The sequence below is a fragment of the Melopsittacus undulatus genome, unplaced genomic scaffold (assembly GCF_012275295.1).
Source record: "Melopsittacus undulatus isolate bMelUnd1 unplaced genomic scaffold, bMelUnd1.mat.Z mat_scaffold_650_arrow_ctg1, whole genome shotgun sequence".
In the NCBI taxonomy this organism is placed as follows: domain Eukaryota; kingdom Metazoa; phylum Chordata; class Aves; order Psittaciformes; family Psittaculidae; genus Melopsittacus; species Melopsittacus undulatus.
In genome coordinates this window covers 7,289-25,224 of record NW_022994491.1, presented here as the reverse complement: position 1 = coordinate 25,224, position 17,936 = coordinate 7,289, and the positions used below count along the sequence as shown (strand labels likewise).

Sequence of the window (17,936 nt, the reverse complement as noted above, 5' to 3'; positions counted from 1 at the left end):
AGATGGGGACACCTCTCCCGACACCCTCGCTAGGCTGAGCTGACACGGGGCTCCCTGCGGGCTACAGAGCGGCGGATGAGAGGCACTCGCCCACCCCTGCTCCAGGGACACGGCCCCATAGAGACGGGCGCTGCCCACAGGAGGGACGATCCCACCTGGAGCACTGTGCAAAGGTGACAGCTCCTCGGACACCTCCCGCCCCCAGCACCGGCTCCTGCCCTGCCTGCTCCCTTCCCACCCGCTCGGACCCTTCCTGCTCTGGAGCCGCAGCATTCCCGGCTCTGGAGCCGCAGCATTCCCGGCTCTGGAGCCGCAGCATTCCCTGCTCTAGAGCCGCAGCATTCCCTGCTCTGGAGCCGCAGCATTCCCTGCTCTAGAGCCGCAGCATTCCCTGCTCTGGAGCCGCAGCATTCCCTGCTCTGGAGCCGCAGCATTCCCGGCTCTCCTCCGCTCCCTCCCGTGCTGCTCTCGACTGCTCCTGAGCCCGGAGCTCCCTCCTGCCCCGGCCGCTCTGCCCCCTCTGCCGCTCCCTCGGGCCCCGCTTTGCTTCCTCAGACAGCAGGAAAACGCCACAGCCCCAGCTCGGATCCGCCATCCAAGCCCAGCCCAGGGACGGCAAACTCTGCCCTCAGGCCTGCAGGGACTCTCTTCACAGAGCACCGCAAGGAAAGGGATGTGGTAAAGGGTTCCTTTAACGGTCTGAGCCATTCATTCTAAACAGGGCCTGTGCTGAGGGTCTCTGTCAGCTCTCAGCCTGCCCTGGTTGGAGGGGTTCCCTGTGCCTACAAGTGAGGATGTGCTCTCATCTCATCTTCAGCCTGGTTCAGTTCACAACATCCATTAGCACTGAACACTGCTGATCCATATTCCTATTGAGCTAATGAGAAGCAGAAGTTGCAGCTCCAAAGGCAAAGGGGACCACGGGCAAACTTCCAGCCTGCAGAGAAGCAGAGCATCCCACCCCTATGATCCCAACAAGACCCTCACAGAGCCAAGAATGGAGCTGGGACATGGAGCACAGCGGCTATGGGAAGGAGAGCTCGCCTGCAGGGATGCTGAGGCATGAGGAGAAGCTGGGATGTTGCTCCTGGGGTTTGGAGACTGGGATCTAAGAGCCAGGGGTGTGAGCAGTGCCCAGGCCTCATCATCACAGGCACTGCAGAGCAGCTCTGCTCACACACGTGGGCCTTGGGCCACCACAGCACCCTCGGGTGCAAGCAGGGCAGCACGGCCAGGGTGCTCTGGCTCATACAGACACTAAGGGGCTGCTGCCCTCAGCTGCACTCAAGCCCCTGCTGCTTTCTGCTCCTCCAAGGAGGCCTTCAGAAGGACCCACATGAGATGTGGGCACACAGCGTGACCCAAGGGATGGCTTCCAGGATCAGCACACAGGACAGACACCATGGAGGTTCAGTTACTGGTTAGCAAAGCCCCTCTCTAACGGCTGACACTGGGATTCAGGAGGCCCTGACACATCCCACCTCTCTTCTGCAAGCTCAGATCTGTTTCCCTCTCCCCTCTCAAGCTACGCAGATTCCTCCTCTGACTGAAACATAAGGACCACACTGTCAGCAGGAGGAGGGACAGGGACAAAGAGGTGCAGCAGCACCATCAGTGCTGAGCCCTGCACTGGAGAAACCCAGTGCTTGTCCTCACTTCTGCCAAGCACCCCACAGCCCATGCACACGATGCGGCCTCAGCCATAGGGAAGGAGCTCAGCAGAGCCATGGGGAGATGATCCCCTTTACACAAAGGGGTTATTTGGGGTTGCATGGACCTGGCAGGTCAGGCAGTGCCACCGCTCTCCCATTCACTCTCTGGAACATGGTGTTATTTCCATGTCCAGTCTATGGAGCTGCTCTAAATCCCATCTCATTGGGCCATCCTTGCCTGCTTTACTGTCATTACACCAGCCCAGATGCTACGTTATTCCCCCCATCCCATTTCCAACACACACACATGAAACCAGTGACAACAAAACAGCTGCCCAGTCAGAATATCATCTCACTTTATTAATCCTTTTATTAGTTTTCACCCCATATGATCACAATTCCATAGATTCCCAATTTGCTGGGAAGAGGCAGAGGGAAGGAGGGGGGAATAACGTAGCGTCTTTTCCCCCTTTTCTTTAGCACTGCACTGATGCATCACACGTCAGGGTCTCTTGCCAAAAGCCTCCTCTTTCTGCAGGGAAAAGCTGCTGGGAAGGAAGTTTTGCTCCGAGCTCTAATCCCAGATTTCTTCAGGCTTCCCACGGCTCCTCCTGTGCTGGAGCACAAGAGAGAGCGCGTCCTCCGGGCTATCCCAGCACACCGGTCTGGTGCTCACCCAGCCTTGCACATCTATGGCACAGTGATGGAAACTGCCTTTAACAAGAGGAAATCACCTGCAGGGATTGCAAAAGGAAATGTCCCATAAGGTGGAAGGAGCCCACAACTAAAGCCAAAATGCAACCTTATACCTAGGGGAGGATGTAACTGCTGGAACACTGTGGGCAAATCACATGGAGACTCCACTGAAGGCACAGAACCTCAAGGGACAGTGACTTCAGGCCATTAGGGCCTGGACATAGGGCAAGGAGAAAGGACGTACCTTCGGCCATCACCTCAAAGGGGCATCCCAGTCACAACAGCACAAGCCCAGGGCTCAGCACCAGCACCTGTGGCCAGTTTGGGGCTCCCCGGGCTTGTTTTCTCCCTGGGCCTCGATTGGTTGGTGTGAAAAATGGGGATGCCAACAGCCCTCCAACAGTGGCAATCTCTGCATTCACAGCACCTTCATACACAGCCCAGCCCCAAGCGCCTCTCATCTCTGATGCAAGCTTGAGGTGTACACAGAATAACCTGGCTCTGGCACAGACTTTGACAGCACAAAGGTGAAAAGTGAATTTCACAAATCCAGACCACATGAATTAATCAACTGCTGAAGCCCCTGCTAAACTGAATGGGCTCATTGCCCTGCAACCAAGCACACAGCTGAAACAGCTACAAAACACTGCTCATCTGTCCCACATCCCCTCCTCACCAGTGAATTCTTCCATCCCCTTTTTCCTTCCCATATCAATGCCTTCCACAATAACAAGGGCTCCTGCCCACTGCCCACACTCAGTTGGTACTCTTGACTTCAGTCACCTCAGTGAGCATCTCCCCCCAGGACCACAGCCCCATCACACTCTGCCAGAAGCTCTCATTGACACTTGGCTCTTTCATTATTACCTTTAAAGATTCAATCACTTCCACCTCAAGGGAAGCACTCTGGGAACTGCCAAGGCCCAGAGGACACATTCATGTGCCCCATCAATGTGCTTTAGGGTTACAGGCACCTCAACCCAGCTGACTCTCCCTCACCACACTGCCCCACCACAGCATCCATCCATTGCCATCACTTTCCACTTGGTTATTCCCTTTCATCTTTGCAAACCTGATCATGGCATTTAAATATTGCTGTGAAATTTCAAGTTCTGGAAGGAATTTTAAGGGGTTTTAAGTTCTTTTCTCTTTTTAAAGGGAGGGGGAAGAACAAGAAAGTGCTAATTTCCTTCCCCATTGCCTCCATTCATTCCTCTGTTCTCAACAACATTGGTTTTACACTCACCAGCCTGACTACTCCACAAGAAAGGTGTATTCCTTCCTATTACATTCTAGCTCCCCCTCATGGTGTGACTCCAACCCTGACGTGCTCAGTAAAACCCCAAGTCATTTAAAGGTTAGGGAAGAGCATAATCCTCCATGTTCCCCTGGAAACAGCATTACACAAACTGCTAGAACCAGAGTAGAGGAAGCCTCCAAACACAGAGCATCAAACCCAAACCCACACAACAATCAGCCACCAAACACCATTCCTCACCTTGTTTGCACCATCCCTAAAAGCAGATGGCATCAGCCCTTTGCTTGCTCATGAGCACTCCCTCCATCCATTTGCCTCCTCCCAACTCAGCCTCCAGCTGAACCAGCACAAAACATGTCCCTGACCAACACAACCCTTACAGCCTGCACTGGCCACTGAACCGCCAGCAAAAGGAAGGTGGACAGGGAGCTGCCACACTTCACATCAGGGGTTACCAGCTCCTGCAAGGGTTAGAAATGTTCTTCCCAGGCTGACAGAAACCCCTTCCTTAACCAAAGAGAGCAATGAGACCTCCTTCAGAACAAGCTTGAAGAACTCAAAGTCATTTCCAAGTCACCAAGCACCCATCTCCCTTGCTTCAGCTCACACCACTACAGGACTTCTTCCTGCTCTCCTTCTACCACACACATCCAAGCACCAGTAAACACCAGCAAAGACCTTTACATCTCCCATCATATTCCCAATACACCGAGATCTTTCTCCAGAAGCTTTTCCAGTTAATAAAATGGTCCCAGACAAATTCTGCTTGTAACATAGACAGAGCCAGCCTTGCTTGGGATCTCTCCCAAACACACTTCAGCAGCAGCATAAGGAACAGCATCCTTTGCAGACAGAGCTGAGGCTGATACGAACACAGGCATTTTCTAGAGAGAAACGTGCCTCAGATCTCTCACCAATATGTCCATTCAGAGCTAAACCACAATTTCTCAGCTGCTTCTGGGTAATACATGGGGGTAACTTGGAACTAAAGCCATTTTACACTTATGGATGATGTGTAAAAGCATAGAGGTGTCACTTACTGTCAGACGATCCCATTTCTGGTACATAGGGAGAGGATGGAAGGTATTCATCCCAGCAGTCTTCCCTGGATTGCCTCTGGTCTTGCTCTGGAGGATCACGTGCAGACAGGAGCAGCATCAAGGCTGAGGGAACACAAACAAGCATTGACAACATTAGCCCAGCAAAAGCCTTGCTGGAGTGGTATAAACCTATGTGCAGGTACAATTCAGCATCACCAAAGCTCTTGGAAGCATCAGGGAGTGCAACAAGAGGGAAAGGCTCTTTTGGACAGACACGAACCTCTCAGGCCCAGCAGCAGGGATCATTCATATGTAACTCAACTACACTCAACAGGATGCAGCTTCTGTAAAACCCCAACTGTGCAGACACAGGGAACAGATTGCCCAGCACATCCAGAAAGTCCATCAGGATCCTCCAACAATTCCTCAGCCAAAACCCACTCCCATCTCTTGGACAATCCACAACATCCACCAGCTTCCAGGCTGCATCCAGACCGGCCTTCTTGCCTGCTGCACATCCTGAAGCAGGATTTGCCCTTAAGCTTTTGTTAGCTTCCCAAATAGCATCGCAACCCTCCCTTTGAGAACAGCAGTGCCAATACAGCTTCCTCCCTCAGCCAGCAGAAACCACAAAGGGAAAGCAGGAAAGGCATTTAGGGGTGGGATGCTGGGAACCATGAGATATGAGAAGAAGCTCCTGCAGAATATATGGAGGAAGGGAGGGACGTGAATGCCAGTAATGCCCAACTGCAGCAAGCACCTTCTCTGCCTCCAGTACCTTTCATTACAAGCACTGCAGCCTCCAACAGGCATCTCCCTGATGCTTGCACCAGCAGGGACCCTGCAGGCCCTGCAGATGACCCAGCAGCTCCGTGCCTCAGTTTCCCCTCTCACAGACACAGCAAGGGGGCTCTGGGTAGGCTGAGATCAGGTGTGGGTAGGAACTCATCAGCCCTCGGGCCCAGGCACTTGTTTCTACAGCACCTGGGGACCCCAGGAGTCATTCTCTTTGCTCTGGGCTATCCCAGCCTCGGGCAGCAGCTGAGGGAGAGCAGAGGAGGCACAGGACCCATGGAAAGGGCTCAGGCTCAGCTCCTCTACAGACTCATTGGGAAGCTCTGATCTTGTTCTCTGTCTGATCTGGGCTTCTTTCTCCCTCCTTGTAAATGGTGACAGTGACAGCAGCCACGCACATGCAATGCTTTGAAACATAACATCACTGTTAGACACACCTCATGTTATTGCTGCATGCTGTAAACAAGGCACAGTCCAAAGACCATACAGACTACTTACAGTAGAGGTCAAGCAAAAGGGGTTTGGGGGCCAGCAGTCAGTGCGGAGAGCAAACACCACAGGCACAGAGTCCAATGTCATTGTTTTAGAGTCCTCCATGTTTCAGTGCAAGGAACAGGGATCACTCAGCAAAGCAAAAAGCATCTCTCAACAAAGACACAGCGAGCATTTGGTCATGGCCTGGTGCCAATGCAAGCATCAACCACAGGCAGCACAAGCAGGCTCTAAAACATAGCAAGCAACTTCTCTAAAGCACAGAGCCTGCTGGCCACCCATAGCACAGGGCACAGACAAACCCTGCTCCCAAAGGGGCACCATCACCGGGTACCCTCAGGACTCAGTAGCAATTCAGAGGTTCAAGACCTTCAGCAAAGAGACAACTTTCTTCCTGCATCCCACTGTAAGGGCAGCAGGCAAATTCCTTCCCCTTCTCCCTACCTCCTTTCCCTGCCAGGCTGTTGTTGCAAGTCCTCAAGGAAGAGGGCAGCGCTAAACTCTGCCTCAAAGCACACAGAAGGCTCAAGGCAGCAGGTGCAGAAGTCAAGGAGAAGCCCATGGACATCAGACGCCAGCACCCCAACAAAACCAGACCTGCTTCTTCCCAAAGCAAAGCCAAACTCATCCTTCCCATCTCAGGAAAACACGATGCAATGAACCCAGCTCCTGCACACCTTCCTCTGCAAGCACAGCCCTCCCAGGACAATCAACAGAACCCGCTGGTGCTGCCGAGGGTAACCAAGCCCACCCGGGAGCACACTGCTCCCACTCACCTCACTGCTCACGCTGGACCTGAAGCCAGCACCAACAACCCAGTGGGTTCATGAGGACCCAATGCAAACACCAACTCCTGCACACGGGGCCCTCCGGAACGGTGCCCCCAGCATCCGAGTCCATCTCCGTACGGCCGCACTGAGCGCTCTCAGGGCCCCAGAACCCGCTCCCTGTGTGCGAACGGAGCCGCCGGGGCCGCCCCGGCTCCCACCGCCCGCCCGCGGCATCCGCAGCCGCTGCTCCCGTGCCCGCCCGCGCCTCTCTCCTCTCCCTCCCCCCTCCCTGCAGCCGCAGCCCCAGCGCCGGTTCCAGCCGGTTCCCCCCGCACCGCTCCTCCCTTCCCGGTTAACGCCGCCTGCGGCTCCGGCAGAGCCTTCTCCCCGGGACGCAGAACGGCCTCAGCGGCAGCCGGAGCCCGGTGCAGCCGGGGCCGGGACTCAGCGGCAGAAGGCAGGAGCCGCTCTGTGCCTGAGCCCCGGCACCAGCCCAGGGAGGGCTCATGCGGAGACTTCCATGCACGGGGCTCTGGGTCTAAGCTCGGAACCTGCTTGGGGCAGCTCGAGCTCTCTCTGAGCCCCGCAACTGACCCCGTGAGCCGGGCTCCAGACTCCAACACGTGGGGCTTGGTCTCCATTGCCGAGCCCCAAACCCGGTTTTAGTGACCCCGGGTCCAGCCCCCAGCCCCCGGTCCCTGGTTCTGACCCCGAACCGGCCCCGCTTGGTTTCCAGACTCCAACGCTCAGGACTCCATTGCCCAGCTCCGAGCGCGGCCCCAACCCAGGCTCAGCCCTCGGGCTCCGCTCCCAGCACTCGGCCGCGTGTGCCGGAGCCCGGGGCCCCTCCCCGGTGTCGGTCCCGGCTCTGCTGAGCAGCAGCGCCCGCTGGAGCCGCCGGGAGCTCTCGGGAAGGGGCCGGGGATGGCTCCGGGACACGGAGAACCGGATGCAAACGGGACCCCACACTCACCGCAATGCAGGAGCCGCCGGAGCCACGCCCCGGCTTACCAGGTGCTCGCCTTTTATATAGGTGGCGCGTGCGTCACCACGTGACTCCGCCCACAACCAGCATATCCCCGCCCCCTAATTAGCCAGGCCCCGCCCCTCTCGGCGATGCCTCCCGGGTCCTATCGCCCGCCTGCTCCTCCCCTGACCGCGGTGTCCCCACAGCCCCATCATCCGCAGCCGCCACCCCCGTACCCATCTGAGCCTCTGATCTCTCCCTCCTGCTTCCTCCCGGGCACAACACGCGGAGCTTGGGGAAAGCTCCTTGTGCACAAAAGTCCAGACCCTGCTCCTGGCCATACAGGAACATACAAAGGCCACTTACTATAACCTGGTGTGGAGACAGTTCTCACAGGAGAATGGATATTTGGTACATGAACTCTGAATAACTCCGAGGGATACAGCAAGGCCGTGGGAGGCCCGAGGAAGCCTAAGCAAGCAAGATAAGAAGAAGCTGTAATTCACTGAGTGATGAGAATTGTGGACTGTTGGCAAGCGTTCGAGGTCAAGTTCTCACACCTGTGCTTAACCAATTCTATGTTAGTCACTAAGGGTCTTCAAGACAAGTATCCAATCATTATATGCCAGATTACTGTAGGTGTGTGTAAGCAATAGTATATAAGGAGTTAATGCTTTGCAATAAAGGGCTTCTTGTCTGATCATATTGGTCTCTGACTGAGTCCTTTCCGCGGCAGACCCTCATCTCTATAATAAAAGAGTATTCTCAAGTTCTTGATGCTAAGAAAGATTTTGGTGTATTTTAATGCCAGGAGTGTTTAAGAAAATGTTTATGAGTGCATCAGATCTAGGGCCAGGTGAGGCTGAGAGCTTCCATCAGGGCTGTGGTTGGTTTCTAATGCACTGCCTTTACAGTTCTGGGACCTGCTTTTAAAACACTCCCATCACAGGATAAAACTTGTCTTGGAGGACTACAAGGAGATCTTTGAGGCTTTGCCATTCCCAGACAAGCAGAGGTGAGCAGAACCCCTCGGTGCAGCACCAGCAGTGCGTGGAGGTGGCATCTCCGCTCCTCTCCCTGCCACCAGTTCGGTCAGAGCTGGGTTTGCCAGAGCTTCCAGCACATGCACTGTGGCTGCACTTCCACTTCTGCTGCATTGGATGTGGGTCTGTGCTGGCCAGCGTGTGAGGTCCGAGGGGTGCAAGAGCCCTTCCTGCTCAAGGAGAACGGGGTTAGGGGTTTCTTTATGGTGAGTTATGGTAATCTGAGGGTCTGGGCTGATCACTTCATGGAGGAAGGGGAACAATGCAGTGAGTGAAAGAACCTGACAAGAATTGCAGGGATCCAGTGCCCCCTTCCCACCAGGGCCTGGGGCAGGGGCTGACTCTGCAGCATAAAGGACATGTTGGCAGTGGTGGTGCAGACGTGTTGGTGTCCTGGCTCCTGGAGGGGAATAGGCCTGTGTTGAAAGGGCTGATCAGGTCACAGACTATGTTAGATGGTCCTAATGACCATCTCTGCTCTAGTAGTGCATCAGTTGGAGCTTCTGACCTACCAAATGCCACAGCTGGATGTTGTTTCCATCTGTTGGTATTTCATGGTATCAGATATTCACCACCTTGTCAGTCTGTTGTCCTTGTTCCCCTGCCTCTAAGATGTAACTTGCCAGTGCTGCTTTCTCCCCCATGTGTCCCAGAATTACCGATATCTTTGATACCATCCCCATGACTGTCGCTGGTGTGGTGGGTTACCTGGAGTCATCTTCTCCATATCAAACCTTTATGAAGAGTGACCCTGAAGCCGCGAAATCCCTTCTCCAAGAGGCAGAAAAGAGGTGAGAAACCTCTGAGCTGAGCTCTGAGGCAGAAGCTGTTCCCTGTGAGGGTGCTGAGGCGCTGGCACAGGGTGCCCAGAGAAGCTGTGGCTGCCCCATCCCTGGCAGTGCTCAAGGCCAGGTTGGACACAGGGGCTTGGAGCAGCTGCTCCAGTGGAAGGGGTCCCTGCCCGTGGCAGGGGTTGGAGCTGGGTAAGGTTTAAGATCCCTTCCAGCACAAACCAGTCTGGTTCATCTCTGGCTGTGGGTGTCACACTATGTCAGGTGAGAGATGGCTGAGCAGAATGAGACTCTTCTTCTGCTTTATTTCAGGATGCTGGAGGTGATGGGAGTTTCTTCTCGTGAGACCCCAGTGGAGCTCTGGGTGAGGCACGTCTGTGTGCTGGGATGCAAGGCACAGTGAGAGGAAGCCTGTCCCCTGAGCTGTGCTGCAAGGAAGGAAGGCAACAGTGGGTTATCTCCTAATAGCCCACTTGGTGCCACTCTTATTCCTTGGGAAGATTAATCTGGGGGCTTAAGGTTTGGATGTGTGGGAAGCAGACAAGGGCTTATGGCAGCTCTTGGGCTCCTGTCCAGCTTGGTCCTGCAGTCTCCCAGGGCTGCATGGGCAGGGTCCTGTTCCAGACTGGTGCTTGGGCTGCACGTGCGGATGAGAATCACTGGTACAGCTGAGAAACTTCTGCACTTGTGACAGAGCTGGAATAAAACCAGCTGAGAACAAGCTGCTGTGGTTCCTCGTGTGTAAGAGGCTGCAGAGCACCTGCTGCCATGGGAATGACTGCACTCCATGGTCACACTGCTTCCCTAGGCCCTGGCTGTACCATGGGGCACATGGGCTGTAGGTAGAAAGGGCTGTTTGCCCTTCCCATGCCCAGGCTCAGCTGGGAGCTGTGTGCTGCCCCTTAAGGATGTGCAGGAAAGGGGCTGTTCTCACCCCCTGTGTGCCCATCCCTGGTGCTCTGGCTGGTGCGGGTGTAGCAGCAGCTCCTCTGCCCCGGGCTTGCCCAGCATGGCTGCTCCAGCCCTCAGCAGCTTTCTTGCCCACAGCACACTCGGGACCCTTTGTGCTTGTTGCCACAGGGCCAGCAGCCCGTTGGTGTGCAAAGGGAAGGTTAGAGGCTGTGTTGTGTGGTGGGGCACATAGAGGCGAGTGGATTCGCCGCTGGGCACAGCAAGGCACAGGTGCCCTCCTGTTTGCCTTCGGGGTATTGTCAGTCCCGTCACAGCCTCTGCTGGGATCTTCCCTTTCCTGTAACTCCTGCACTTGGCAGGAACGCTGCCTGATGCCATGGGAGGCTTGTGGCCTCTCTTGGTTCCACCTCGGTGCGTGGGTAAGAAAGGCAGAGCCGATCCCTCTGCTCCTGCCTCCGAGCGCTCCCGGAGGAGGCTCGTGGGGCTGCAGGTGTTTGAGTGCGGTTCGGGGCTCTCAGGTATGGTCCTGTAATAAGGAGCACAGCATGCGCTGTATCTCAGTTAATAACCATTTATGAAGATGTTCCCTGTAGCCATGTTTTTGTTATGTTTGTTTGCTCTTCTGGGCATGTTTGAATAATCAGTGACCAGGCAGAACAGTGAACATGCAGAACAGAGACCATGCAGAACAGAGTTTGATGATGAACTCTGCACAGACTTAGCTCTTTCTTATTCTACAATGGTACCTATCTCATTATTCATCTCCAGATACGGGCTTAATTTAAATGTTGACCCTGAAAAAAATGCAGTGGGTGGAAATGCAGACTGGGATCTGTATTTCATTTATTACAAATGCCACAGGTCTTGGTTACTTGCAGTAGACTACCATCTTGTGGGATTTTTTCTCTCTCCCCCACCATTTTCACATGCGTTCATATTACAGGTTTTATGAAGCTCCTCCACCTCAGTTTTCTCTGGGATAATTCAAATTGTACCTTATAGAAGTAACCTCTGTCTTTTTCAAAAACTAAAGCCAGTAGTTGTGTGTTGCTTTACAAGGCAGGTTGAAGAAAGGGGACTGCTCCCATTACCAAGCTGCTGTAGCATTTTCTAGATCTGAAACTACATCTTCAAAGGCACATGTTTGTCTTCAGGTACACTCCAGATTACACACCATTACGTATGCAGCAATACAAGGTGATATGATGAGCCAAAAGCAGTCTTTTCTCTGTGCTCATCATCCATTTCCAGCTTGGTCTAAGCAATGAACATGTGAATTAAATACATAACCTAACTAAAACTTTATGTAACCTCTAAGCCAAGATACAACTTTGGTTGGTCCAGAAACAAGAAATGTCAGTCACAATTTGAGCATGGGGATTGAATGTAAATGGGATGTAAGTCAGTAATCCTGGGGAAAAGGCAACAAGGACTGGAGTCTGAAGGGTGGTTAAATTGGGCTGGTTATAAGGTATCTCTCAGACTCTGTTTTTACTTTTTAAAAAAACATGGGGGAAAAACATGCCTTTTGTATCACTTTAAATATTTAAATCTTGCTCTAGCTCTGTCAGATGTTATGCTCTCAATGCACTGCTTAGAATCAAATACCATTCTACATCTTGTCTCATGTAAGAAAGTCAGACAGGTTCACAAAATCTCCAGTTGTCCGTATGTCAATTTATGTTACAAACTGTGAAAATCCTCATGCTCTCAGTTTGGTGCTGTGATGGGCTTAGACTTGAAGTCGCAATCAAGTGTCAAAGTATCTTGCATTTTATTTGAAGTTGATGTGTTTATGAGCGGATGAGAGAGAGGAATGCCTTGCTGGGCCAAAACTTGCTAACTTCTATAAAAGGAACTGATGGTATGTGCAATTTACAGCTTCATTCCAGGCAGAGAGGTTTTGAACAGTAGGAGTAGCTCCAAGAGACAAAGATAAATGATCCTTTTTCTTTTGGGAAAGCTAGTACACTTGTACTAGAGGTTTTGAAGGTATCCAAGTTCCACTATTAAACTGGTGTATTTTTCTATAGCAGTCAATAGGTGGTACTAAAGCAAAGTGTAAGTTGATACTACGCTTATAGCAACATCTGTTGCAAGATCATCTGTTCATGGGAAAATATATTTTGACTTCTCTAAAAGATGCTGGTGCACAGTATTATAGGACAGCAGCAAAGTAAAGATACAGATTTTCTAGGGTGGATTTAGATGATAATGAAAACAAACAAGAATCCTGCAAGCTACTCAGAGCTGTCTCCTAATCTTCATCCCATTAAGTCTCTGAGGACTACTTTTGTGCAATCCTGCTGAACTTTTAATTGAATGGAGGAGGGGAAACTTCATTGCAAGAGAGGTTTCTGTTGTTGTGGGGTCTGCTCTCTGCACCCCAAGCTCTCCTATAACCATCATCACAGAGGGAATCCCATGTCACTACTATTATGAAGAGTAGAGCTTCTATCTTCATGGCAAACAAGACCTAGTGCCGCGGCCAGGTGGAGGGGAGAAAACACCGATACGATGTAGGTTCACAAAATGCTCCGTTTATTGATTACAAGGCTGCTCTTAATATACTGTCTTACACGTGATCACGCATTACTTGATTGGCTGCTTTGCTTTGCCCACGAGGGATACACGCTCCCCTTTACCTCTCCTGATTGGTTTCACACCTTCGCTTCAGCTTAGCGTTACATCATGCTTCTGCAATTACTGGCATCCTGTTATTGCATTCCTGTTTTGCTGATCTTGACGCTTCTTCTTCTTTTAACCTGGGGTCATCAGTTCACTTTCTCACAGCTTGCTGTAGGCCTGTTCAAGCGCCCATGCTCGACCCCCAACATCTCCCCCTCCTTTTTCAAATAAAGCGTTCGTCATCTGCTGCATGCGTTGCATAATACATTGTAACAAACAAGGTCCAAAAAACAAAATTAACAACATAATCATTATTGGTCCGCTAAACATCATGATTAAACTCCTTAACCAACTACTTATTCCTAACGATTTTAACCAAGAGTCTATAGGATTTGTTTCTACAGTATTTTCTTTAAGTTCAAACAAATTCTTGTGAATAGATTCAGAATGATCAGAAAGATTGTGAAGGATGTAAAGCAGCTGCAGAAGTAACTGTACAGTGTTAACAGTCAAGGACTTTGCTCCATCATTACACTCCCCCCCTTTTTTTTTTTTTGATCAGACAAGAAGCCCTTTATTGCAAAGCATTAACTCCTTATATACTATTGCTTACACACACCTACAGTAATCTGGCATATCATGATTGGATACTTGTCTTGAAGACCCTTAGTGACTAACATATAATTGGTTAAGCACAGGTGTGAGAACTTGACCTCGAACGCTTGCCAACAGTCCACAGTTCTCATCACTCAGTGAATTACAGCTTCTTCTTATCTTGCTTGCTTAGGCTTCCTCGGGCCTCCCATGGCCTTGCTGTATCCCTCAGAGTCATTCAGAGCTCATGTACCAAATACCCATTCTCCTGTGAGAACTGTCTCCACATCTCCCCCTTTTTAGTTTTACGAAAAGTTTTTTACAATTTGGTTTGTCTGCTCTGTCACTGCTTGACTTGTGTAACATAACAACCCACTGCTCTAGGCAGCATTAGTTCAGTAAGATTAGTCTGATTTGAAGTCACTGGAACCTTTATAACATGTGGCATACCAGTGAATCCTACACACCATGTAACAGGTTGGCATAATGGGGATTTAACAGATGTGCTCAGTATACTTGTCCATTACCCACGGTCACACATAATAGAACAAATATTACAAAGATTTCTACCATTGCTGTTTCTTTATGTGGTTGAGTTCTGCGGCTTGGTATGTTTTGCTGGCAGCCAGTATGGTCCTGTTGATAGCTGTACACAGCTGGGCCTGCCCTTTTTCCCCTGGATGGCTCTGATAACAGCGGAGGCCATCCCTCACATCAAGGTCTGGCATGACATGTGTCTCCACTGCTCTATGCCTGCTGGGTTGCAGCCAGCAGCGGAGCTAAAGGTTCTTCTTGGTGGCAGACACAGAGGCCAACACAGTCTTGCCCTTGACTGTGGTAGCAGGCATTTGGCCAATCTCAGTCCTTGAACCTTGTTGTCAATGCAGAGTTTCACCTGCTTCACCCAGTAACAAGTCACTACTACAGCAAAGCACACACAGATTTACATTAGCAGAGTAACTATCACAGAGTGCATCAGCATGTTGAAGATGCTGATGACAATGAGTAACTAACCAAAGAAACTTCTTACCAGTGGAGTTCTCCCACCCTCTTAATTTGTTCCATTACCTGCTTTGTAACAGTACCATCATATTAGAATATTTCTAGCTTTTACCTTAGCATTTTCTAGCAGCTGCTGCAAATTTGCATTCTTTAACATCTCTTTTACAAGTGACAAATCCATACAATACAAGGTATAGTTTCTTATTAGCAACTGGCTAGTAAATACAGGTGGTTTTATATGCAAAATCCCAACCTCTAATAAATAGCTACTTTACAAGCATGCATATTCAAGCTGTTACTTTTCAGTTGCCCCCAAGTGATGTTTTACCATCATTTGTTTCTCTCTATCTCGTTCTGCTTGGGGTGTTCACGGTCAGCTTCTGTAGCTGATGCATCGAGTTCTTCCACTCGTCTGTCCAGCTCATGGCAAGGCTTGACAAACTTTGCAGGCAGCTGCTGTGGACCTGTAGGGAGGAGGACACAAATATACCCCCTCTCCCAGGTTATCAGTTCTTGAGAAGTAGACAGGTTACAGCGATTCCTTAAAGCAGAAGCATTCTGATGCAAACGGAATGCGAAGCAGCTGCAGAAATAGACTGCACATTTTTAAGTCAAAGGGGTTTATCCATCATTGCACTCCCCCCCCCCCTTTTTTTTCTGTCACACAAGCAGAATCAAGAGCAATACTTCCTGACCCCTATAGCTCAGACCACATTGTAACATTATAAAGGGGGTTCCTTGAACCCTTTATATTTGATCAGCCTGTCAGTGTCCCAGGAAAGACAAGGCCCTTGTGTCCGACCGGCCTGTCTGCATACTGGACAGCCCACTGTATCGGAAGGTGATTCGACTAACCTATTCAGGAAGCCATGCTGACAGCATCACTGAATCAAATCCCTTACGTGCTGTTGATACTACACTGGCTGGAAAACAAGCTTGAATCAATACGCAACAAAACTACAGTCACTAATAACAGCTAGAGTGAGTTATCATTACCTTTTGTTTTCAAAGTTGCTCACCCTGCTTTGCACAGCTCAAACCACAGCCTATCGGCAGCAGCCTTCTCAGCAGCAGTGTCTTCCAGGCTCACAAGGCTCCGATCCGAGGATTACCTCCTCTGAGGCTTCTGCCTCCTGATCTTGGTCCAGCCAGATCGATTCCAGCCAATTTCTTCACTGCCCAGCGATTCACACCCTCTTCCATTTCAATGTGAACTTATAGAGGGTCCCTGTTCGGGCACCATTTGCTGCGGAAAGGACTCAGTCAGAGACCAATATGATCAGACAAAAAGGCATTTGTTGCAAAGCATTAACTCTTTATACACTATTGCTTACACACACCTACAGCAATTTGGCATATCATGATTGGATACTTGTCTTGAAGACCCTTAGTGACTAACATAGAATTGGTTAAGCACAGGTGTGAGAACTTGACCTCGAATGCTTGCCAACAGTCCACAGTTCTCATAACTCAGTGAATTACAGCTTCTTCTTATCTTGCTTGCTTAGGCTCCTCAGGCCTCCCATGGCCTTGCTGTATCCCTCGGAATTATTCAGAGCTCATGTACCAAATATCCATTCTCCTGTAAGAACACTGTCTCCACACATGCTGACAACACATCTCAATATATACATGCTCTCACCATTCTCAATACAATGGGTTACCAGAGAAGCAATACAAAGTAAATTTGGTAAAATCACATCAAAACAAAAGGTCGATATCCCACAAGAAAAGCCAAATATTCTATTAACATGTTAATCTCTTACAATACTGTTGTCTGAAACTTCCAGTTAAAGCACTTGAACAGGTATAACCTTCCTCCCCCCCATCTTTCTTCTCACCTATCTCAATTAAATCTCCACACTGATAAAAATTTAGACTCAAGGAAGTCAACATAAGAGAAAAGCACAAAGAACTCAAAATTGCCTCCAAGAAGCAAAAATCAGTTAATTTTTGGCTTCTCCTATAAGCATTTATGTAGTTGGGTAGCACAGTCAAAATTCATAAAGCAACAGTGGTGAAATCTGATTCCATTTTAATTTTACCATTCCCTAAATTCAGTCCCATCACCTACTTAGAGCCCAGGGAACTGTAACACAAATACATTACAAGTGAATGCTACCTGAGTTCTCACTGAAAGGCCTCTTTAGAATATGAGGCTTCACAGCACTTGGCAAGATCAAGTTTCCTTTCCCCTTTCTCACAAGCATCACACATCAGCTTTGTATGATCTACTTACTCTGAAGTAAGCCTGTCTCTCATTAGTAAACTGCCTTCCTTACCAGTGCAGGGACTACACTACCCAACTAACAGTATTTTTAACTCTCTTCATTTGCTATGTTGCACATCCTCAGCAAGAAAGTAAACCCAAGGAAGGGTCACACAGGGGAACACCAAGAGCCATGAACATCTACCAGAGTGGTGACAAACTAGTCTGCAAAAGCAGTTATTTCATGCTGCAGCTCCCTATGCCTACCACTAACAACTGGGGATCACCATTTTTCAAAGCAGTCTTCACTGCAAAGTCCAGCTCTTACTGATCTTATTGTCTGCTGGACAGTCTCATCACCACCATCCACATGAGCCAGTAATCACAACACTGCCATTAAAATACCCAGAATCTTCAGAATCCAGGTGGCAAGAGCCAGGTTGGGGGAGGACAGAGCATGGGACAAGAGACAATGCAGATCTGATCCCTTTTGCCTTACTTCTTAACTGAAGGAAGAAGGGGAGAACAAGGGAGAAGTACCAGCAAATCAAAATGGAAAACCATACAGAAAAAGGATAGATCACCTCCTGTCAAGTAAGCTGTGCTTGACATCAGTTAACAAACCAGGCACTGCCACAGCCTGCTAGGACCTCATACACAAAGCAGCATGCTTGGCTCTCCATCGCCTACCAGGGTTCGGTAGGATGGAAGAACACCACCAGTACACTCTCTAAATGGTCTATTTGTTCTACACTGCCCAAGGAAGGCAGACTGCAGCAGGAACACAAAACAAGAACAGATATATTCTAGCAAGATGCTTGGGCAGGGAATCTGAGAGCATCCCTGTCAGAGACAGCTCCAGACAAACACTGAGAACGTGACAGCAGAAATGGGTCATGAGAACTGCACTACATCAAACAGAATAACCATAAAAACCACCTTATATCATTCATAAGCCCTTTCCAGAAGCAAGTACTGTCACCCCATTACTGCCAACAAAATGGCTTGTGACAAACATCATTACTCCATAAAAATCAAAGGCATTGAAGTCCAGCCCAAAATGTTCCCAAAATTAAACAAGCACTTG

The 17,936-nt window shown here is 50.1% G+C and overlaps 1 long non-coding RNA gene across 1 annotated transcript; it reads left to right on the top strand.

Moving 5' to 3' along the window:
• Positions 1 to 8,549: 8,549 nt before the first annotated feature.
• LOC117438820 (uncharacterized) lies at positions 8,550 to 10,184 on the top strand. Its single transcript, XR_004551044.1, has 3 exons — positions 8,550 to 8,685; positions 9,367 to 9,504; positions 9,817 to 10,184. It is a non-coding gene; the product is annotated as an uncharacterized lncRNA (long non-coding RNA).
• Positions 10,185 to 17,936: the final 7,752 nt, after the last annotated feature.